We start from the raw sequence: 8908 nt of genomic DNA, 5'->3' as shown, positions 1-8908 counted from the left end.
GATCTGGGCCCAGATCTGGGCCCAGATCTGAGCGTGGCTCGACTTGTCTCCTTTAGCAACAGGGGTGTCACCTGGTCTGCAATCTTGCATGCCAAACCTTTTAAGTACCTTATCGATATAGCTCTTTTGTGATAATCCAAGAATACCCCGAGAGCGATCTCGATGTATCTGGATCCCTAATATAAAAGAGGCGTCCCCAAGATCTTTCATCTCAAAATTCTTTGATAGAAATCTCTTGGTTTCGTGCAACATGCCTATATCATTAGTGGCAAGCAAGATGTCATCCACATACAGAACCAGAAAAATATACTTACTCCCACTGAACTTGTGATATACACAGTCATCAACAATGTTCATCTCAAAACCGAACGAGATAACTATTTGTTGAAACTTATGATACCATTGACGAGGAGCTTGCTTGAGTCCATAGATGGATTTCCTTAATTTGCAGACCATATTCTTTGGGTCTCCCGACACAAAGTTTTCTGGTTGCACCATATAGATCATCTCATCAATGTCTCCATTGAGAAATGCAGTCTTAACATCCATCTGATGTAACTTAAGATCATAATAAGCAACAAGTACCATGATTATTCTGAAAGAGTCTTTCGATGAAACCGGAGAGAAAGTCTCTGTATAATCAATGCCTTCCTTTTGAGTATAGCCTTTAGTCACAAGACGTACCTTATACCTCTCCATATTACCATTTGTATCCCGCTTGGTTTTAAAAATCCATTTACAACCAATTGGTTTTGCACCTTCTGGCAATGGGACAAGTTCCCAAACCGTATTGTCTTGCATAGACTTGTACTCTTCATTCATGGCATCAATCCACTGTTGAGAGTTAGAACTTTTCATGGCCTGAGAGAAGTTGATTGGATCATCTTCTAACATTCCACTACTTTCCTCATGTTCTTGGAGAAATACAATATAATCATCCGGAATAGCATTTCTCCTTTCTCTCGTGGATCTCCTTAATGGCACTGGTTCTTGAGGTTGTTGAGTTTGCTCTTCTGGAACAGGGAGTTGTTCAACATTGTCATCTTGAGGTTCCGAATTTACTTCTTGAGCAATAACAGGTATAGGAACCTGAATATTATCAAAAGTAACTGTATGGATTGGATCTGAAGTCAATTCCTCCTCAAAACTAATGTCTCTAACCTTATTTCTCCCCCCAAACTCAACATCCTCAAAGAATGTTATTGTTCCCGTCTCAAAAATATTCCTTAGTGTGGGATCATAAAACTTATAGCCCCTAGAGCGTTCAGAGTACCCAATAAAGTAGCTGCAAACTGTTTTGGAGTCCAATTTCTTTTCATTTGGCCTATAAGGCCTTGCCTTGGCTGGACATCCCCAAATATATAAATGCTTTAAACTGGGCTTTCGACCAGTCCAAAGCTCATAAGGTGTTTTAGCAACTGCTTTACTTGGTACTCTATTCAGAATGTAAGCTGTTGTCTTTAGTGCTTCTCCCCAGAGAGACTCTGGTAAAGAAGAATGAGCAATCATACTTCTTACCATATCCTTAAGAGTCCTATTTCGTCTTTCAGCTACACCATTCATGCTAGGTGAACCCAGCATGGTGTACTGTGGGACGATACCGCATTCCTCTAGGTATCTAGCAAATGGTCCTGGACGTTGTTCACCTGAATCATCATATCTACCGTAGTACTCACCACCACGATTAGATCTAACGGTTTTAATTCTTCTGTTGAGTTGATTCTCAACTTCAGCTTTATAGGCTTTGAACATGTCCAGAGACTCAGATTTTTTATGAATAAGATATAGGTACCCATAAGGTGAGTAATCGTCTATGAATGATATAAAATATTGTTGATCATTCCATGATTCCGTAGGGAATGACCCACAAATATCCGTATGTATCAATTCTAAGACATCCGAAGATCTGTTAGCACCTAATCTCTTAACTTTGGTCTGTTTTCCCTTGATACATTCAACACATACGTCGAAGTCCGAAAAATCAAGGGAATCCAAAATGCCATAAGATACAAGACGCTCAACTCTACCTTTTGAGATATAACCCAAGCGCTTATGCCATAATATCGCCGAATTTTCCTTATTTAGTTTACGCTTAGTACCACGTGATTCCACATGCAAGGATTCATTATAAGAAGCAATTGTATCAAGCAAATATAGGTTGTCATAAGTACTCAAGTAACCGGTTCCTACAACATTTGAATTAAAAGATAAACTGAATTGACTGTTTCCAAATGAACAAGAATAACCTGATTTGTCCAATACAGAAACAGAAATTAAATTCTGTCTAAAAGACGGTACTACAAAAGTATCTTTCAAATCCAAAAAAGAACCAGTTCCTAACAACAACCTAAAGTGCCTAATTGCTTCCACATCTACCGATTGTCCGTCACCCACAAAGATGTGTCTTTCAACATCACTTGGCTTTCGGTAGCTCAGGCAACCCTGCATAGAAACACTTATGTGAGTAGTAGCACCAGAGTCTAACCACCAAGTGTTTCTAGGTACTGAAGCTAAATTAACCTCAGAACAGACCAAAGTAAGGAACGTACCCTCATTAGCACGTCAGGCGTGATATTTTGTACAATCCTTCTTTACGTGTCCAGGCTTGTTACAGAAGAAACAACCCTGATTATCCTTATGTTGTTTCTTCTAAACTGGACTCTTAGCAGCTTCATTATCATTCTTCCTTTTCTTGCCCTTATCCTCAGAGGCATAGGCCAAATGAGCACTTTCTGTCTTATCTTGCTTCAACCTGTCTTCTTCTTGCACACAGTATGAAATGAGCTCATTTAGAGTCCATTTCTCCTTTTGACAGTTATAACTGACCTTAAATTGGTTAAACTGTGCAGGAAGAGACAACAAAACCAGATGCACTAATAACTCGTCACAAAGATCGAGTTTAAGTGCCTTAAGCTTTGAAGCAATATGAGACATTTCCATAATGTACTCCCTGATATTTCCTTTGCCCTTATACTTCATTGAAATCAAGCGAGCTAAAAGCGTGCTTGTTTCTACCTTATCGTTTTTCGCAAAACGCTTCTCAATTTCGGCAAGGAAATCTTTAGCCTTAGTAATCCCTTCGGATTCTATGCCCCTGAAGGCTTGCGGAACGCCGCACTTAATGATCATAAGACTTATGCGATTTGAACGCTCCCACTTCTCATACTCCTTCTTTGCATCAGGAGTGCTATCCGCATTGAGAGGTTGGGGTTGTTCAATTCTTAATGCAAGGTCTAGATCCATGCAGCCAAGAATAATTAATATGTTCTCTTTCCAAACCTTGAAGTTTGTCCCATTTAGCATGGAAATTGAGTTAATGTTAGCAGAAATTGTTTCAGTAGATACATTAGCTGAAATATAACAAAAATGCTCACATCAATAACCATAATTAGTAATCAATAAAATTCAAATAATGAAGAATCCCATCCAAGATATCTGGCACAACATTAATATCAAGTCTTTGGACAGTAATATTAACTTGTAAGTGATACCTTGTTGCAATGATCAAACATTGACAATAACTCATGTCAAATAATAAAACTATCTTTGGATCGATTCATTATTCACATGTAAACCTTATAATTGTCACACACTTATCATCGCAGATGTGTATACAGTCTAAATAAATATTAACCTTCCTTTGGGCCGATTAAATATTTACACGAAAGCATACACACAAACATCTCACATTCCTCATGAACAATCTACACAAAAGAGGTTATTTTGGCAACTTCTTGTTTTAATTAATCAATTGGAGTGAGAGATAACCTTAATACCTTAGTGTCATAATATTTGAATTAAATAATTGATTAAAAAACCAAATTAAATTTAAATTTTCATAGCTTAAATAGGGCCCATAACTTAATTGAATAAATTAAGTATACCAAAGTGGACCCATAATTTAATATGAGAAGCCGAGGCTTAACCATAGTGAACACGAAGTTCGCTTGACTTCGAACGCGAGGTTTGTCTGTATTGAGTACGAGACTCACCTAAGCAGAACGCGAGGTTCGTCTGAAAATGAACGTGATGTTCAACTAGAGAACGAACGCGAGGTTCGTTTGAAAAATGAACACGAGGTTCGACTGAAAAATGAACACAGGGTTCAACTTGAGAATGAACGCGAGGTTCATTTGAAAAAAGAACGCGAGGTTCGACTGAAAACGAACACAGGGTTCAACTTGAGAACGAACGCGAGGTTCGTTTGAAAAATGAACGCGAGGTTCGACTGAAAACGAACACGAGGTTCGACTTAAATTGAGCGCGAGGCTCACCTGAGAACTAAACGCGAGGCTCACCTTAGAACGGAGCGCGAGGCTCACCTTAGAACGAACGCGAGGTTCATTTGATTTGAGCGCGATGCTCACTTGAGAACGAACGCGAAGTTCAGTTAAATTGAGCGCGTGGCTCACCTGAGTACGAACGCGAAGTTCGTTTGAAGCTTTCAAGCCTCGCCAAAATCTGAGGTAACCACCTCCTTAATTTTCACCACGTTTTCACGCACGAACCCTTAGGGTTTCAATCTAAAACCGCCGCCGCCATTGCTCCTGCACCCAAAGGTCAAAACCCTAGGGTTTCCTGACGCCGTCGTCGCCGTCGGAGTCGAGAGCGAGGCCGCCAGCGACGCTGCGCCGGCGAGGAGCACGGGACCGATGACCAAAAAACCAAATAGATCCAAAATTTCTCGATTTTATTTCAAAAACAGATCCAGAATCGAAAAAAAAAATTTCGTGATCCAGATCCAAGAAAAAATCCAAAAAATTCCATGTGGCTCTGATCATCCTAAGAATCCAAAAAATCTAAAATTTTTTTACTGTTCATCCGAAAAATAAAAACGTACCTGTTCATCCTAACGTTACTGTTCATTCGAGAACAATTCTTAATCAAAACCAGAGATTTTTAAGATCAAAAAACCTAATTTTTTAAGAACTTAAACCCCTAAGAATTAATCACATGTGGCTCTGATACCATTTGTTGGATCTTATAAAAACTTGAGATCTAAACCATAAAGCCATGATTAATTCAAAGAGATTTACAAGAATCAAAAGAAAAGAACGGAAGCTTATACCTGAATCCATAGATTAAACTTGAGATGGATTTTGGATCTTCTAACCTTAGGGTTTCTCTAGCCAAATTTCTCTCTAGATGGGGTGAAGAGAATTAGAGAATGTAACCCTAGATTAGGGACCATAACCCCTTATTTATTAATGTTGTACATTTGCAATTTGGCCCCTCATCAAATCACAATTACAACCTGGTATCTGCACATATAACCCATTGAAGCTTTTGAACATCCTTCAGTGCTGAGGCCTTTGGAGGCCATTTGGGTGAACTACGTTCGGCTTGTTTCCTTGGGCAAGAGGATACGTATGCAGTCTTTCAGATGCAGCCGGTTTGATCAGTTGATTCAGATGGGGGGAGAGATCGCGTTTCAGCTCTAGACTGGTTCCCTGACTTGTTGAGGGACTATTGGATGATTTGGTGTCGGCTCAGTTTTGGTGGAAACATTCGCCGAGGTGGAATGATAGCAATACACACAGATTAATCATATGTGCCCACAAATAGATTTAATTAGATTTAAATCCAACATTTAACACGAATTAACAAAAAAAAAAGCTTCCACTACGTGAATTCAGGTTTTGATCCATAAAAGGACACTAAGCCTATGAAGACATGTTAGAATATAAAAATATAAACATCAATCCTCGCCACATCTTCGCAATTATGGCGTAGAACCAGGTTTATCATGCGCGCACGAAGCACATCGACGTCAGATTCCACTTTGTACGTGACGTTTTGGATGATGGAGACGTCATATTAGAGAAGGTCCACACGAATGACAACCCTGCAGATATGTTGACCAAAGTTGTTTCAGGAGTGAAATTTGGTCATTGTTTGAAGCTTTTGAACATCCTTCAGTGCTGAGGCCTTTGGAGGCCATTTGGGTGAACTACGTTCGGCTTGTTTCCTTGGGCAAGAGGATACGTAGGCAGTCTTTCAGATGCAGCCGGTTTGATCAGTTGATTCAGATGGGGGGAGAGATCGCGTTTCAGCTCTAGACTGGTTCCCTGACTTGTTGAGGGACTATTGGATGATTTGGTGTCGGCTCAGTTTTGGTGGAAACATTCGCCGAGGTGGAGAATTGAAGAATTACAGGAAAACAGCAAAGAAATCAGCCAGGGCAGACTGGTGGTCGACCTGGCTGATTTCGTTGCTGTTTTCCTGTTATTCTTCCTATGAAGACATGTTAGAATATAAAAATATAAACATCAATCCTCGCCACATCTTCGCAATTATGGCGTAGTTGAAGGGTCCTTCAACGACATCAAACACCAATCTAATGAGACTTCATAGATATTCATTATCTACTGTCTAAACCCAGCTCTGGCAATTTGAATCTTCTTTCTTGTTTTGCAGTGTGTACTAAGCTTGAGCTAGCAAGAAAAAAGTGGAGGTAGTTCTGCACTTTCCACGTGTCGGTTTGTCTTCCATTGTCGTCGTCTCAATAAAATGTTTGCTCTTGTTTGCGCTCTGTACTATTAATCAAGTTTGCACCTTGATGTTGTAGCACATCCTGTGTCAATAAACATTCTCGTAATAGAAGATAAAAGGTTCTCTAATTGCGTTGTGCTCTTGTTTAAATCTGGATTCATAGAGCATGTGAATTAATGATGACAGATCCAAATACTGTTGACGCAACAGCATGTATTAATATTGAAGGGATAACTTTCTAAATTACAATCGTTGAATTTCATGAACAACTATATATGTTTCTCATCTTGATCAATGGAAAGGTTTGATAGTGTTCATGAAGTATAATAATGTTAGCTATATTGAAAATAATGTTCAACTTGACGGTTGCAATTGAAGCTATCTTTCTATTATATGTCAAAAATTTTCGAAGGGTTAGATTATATAATCTATGATTTCATCCTACATTGTCTAAACTCATGCTATTGCACTGATATATACAAGATATATGCATTCGGGCAATATGAGAAATAAAACTTTTAGTTAAGTCTAATTCAACTTTTTAAAGTTTAATTTCATGTTAAGTCCAATTAAAATCTAATTAAAACAAGTTGAATTAGACATAACGTGATTTAAATTAGACTTAAAAGAAATTAATTTAAACTTAATATAAATTAAATTGGACTTAACATGAAATTAGACTTAAAAGAAGTTGAATTAGACTTAACATGGATTAAATTAGACTAGAAACAAGTTGAATTTAGACATAACATGATTTAAATTAGACTTAAAAGGAATTAAATTAGACTTAACATGAACCAAATTAGACTTAACATAAAATAGACTTTCATGTTAAGCCTAATTCAACTTGCTCTTAGACTTAACAAGAAAGAATGGAGGAGATAAGGGCATTTTGGGGTTTTTTACTTTTTATTATCTCTCTATACTTAGTTGGCATGTAATAATTACTAAAAGAGTGCTGCAGAACATAGATCTCGAATTTAAGAGCTGAACCACATGGGAAAAAGTTAAAGGGGTTGCAGCACATGAAGAGTTTGCTTTGGGGCCTTGACACAATTTTTCCTAAAAATTTTCAAGGAGTTTTTAGAAAATTTTGCATTTTAGGTTGTATTTGGCAATTTTTGAAAGTTTTAGGGTTTTTTGCAAATAAAAAATTTACAAGGGGCTATTTGTAATTCCTTGATTATTTTAGTGTATTGTTCTTGGTTTGCTGTTTTCAGGCTTTTTTTTATTTTTAAATTTATGAGAGTTTTAAAATTTTAAGATTTTTATGCAAATCCCAAAATTTTTATGGGGCTACTTGTAATTCCAAGATTTTCAAACGTTGACATATTTATAGAATTTTTGTGAATTTTGAATTTTTGAGGGTGCTTATTGCAACTTTGTAAGTTTAGGGTGTTTTTTTGCATATTCTATAACTTTAGGGGCTGTTTGCAGTTCATAGATTTTTATTCTGTTTTCGGTTTAAAATTTTCAAGCTGTTTTGTAACGTTTAATTGAGTGCATTTTTACCAAATTTTAAAAGTTTTAGGGTATTCTTTTAAAATTTAAAACTTTTAAGGGAGCTACTTGTAAGTCTTAATTTTACTACATTGTTTTGTGTTTGAAAGTTCTAGTTTTTTTGTAAATTTAGATTTTTTATGTTGTTTTTGCAATTTTTTATAGTTTTACGGTGCTTTCCATAAATTCCAAAACTTTTGGGTAGGTTTGTGTTTCCTTGATTTTTATTGTAATGTTTTCAGATTTGAAAGTTTCAGTTTATTTTTTAAATTTGGTTTTTGAAGGTGTTTTTTTTATAATTTTCTAAATTTCAAGGTGTTTTCTGTAAATTTAAAATTTTTTCAATACGATTCGTATTAGGTTTGAAATTTTCAGTGTTATTTGTATGTTTTAAATTTTTTAGGATTTTTTTTATAATTTTGGAAAAATTTATGGGGTTTTTTTTTAGTTTTGAAATTGTTGGAGTTGTTCGTATTTTTCTGTTTACAAGGGGAAATTTGTAGTTCTATTTATTTATGAGGCTTTTGGTATGTTTTGAAACTTTTTATTGGGTTATGTTTAATTACACACGATTAAATGATTCAAATCTAAGCTTCCCCCACCTTTTAACCCTTCATTTGATTAACCTTTATAATCATATGAGGTTAAACTTTCAATATTAGTGAAATTTTAACATGATAACAAGCATGGTTAAAGTTAGAAGACAAGTTCTAAGGTGCATATGTAAGGCTTCATTTATTCCCCAACCAATAACTTCAGCAAAAGAATGAGTTAGTGGCCGACGCCTACAGACTTCAATAGCTCAACTCCCAACCACTCAATAGTTCACTCAACCTGGGTCTATAAAAACGCCAGCATTATGTACACAAAAGCATCACCAACGGCATTCACTTACTGTTGTATGGCAATCATGGCT

This window comes from Asparagus officinalis, chromosome 2, assembly GCF_001876935.1.
Source record: "Asparagus officinalis chromosome 2, Aspof.V1, whole genome shotgun sequence".
Classification (NCBI taxonomy): Eukaryota; Viridiplantae; Streptophyta; class Magnoliopsida; order Asparagales; family Asparagaceae; genus Asparagus; species Asparagus officinalis.
Note: the sequence above shows the minus strand (reverse complement) of the source record.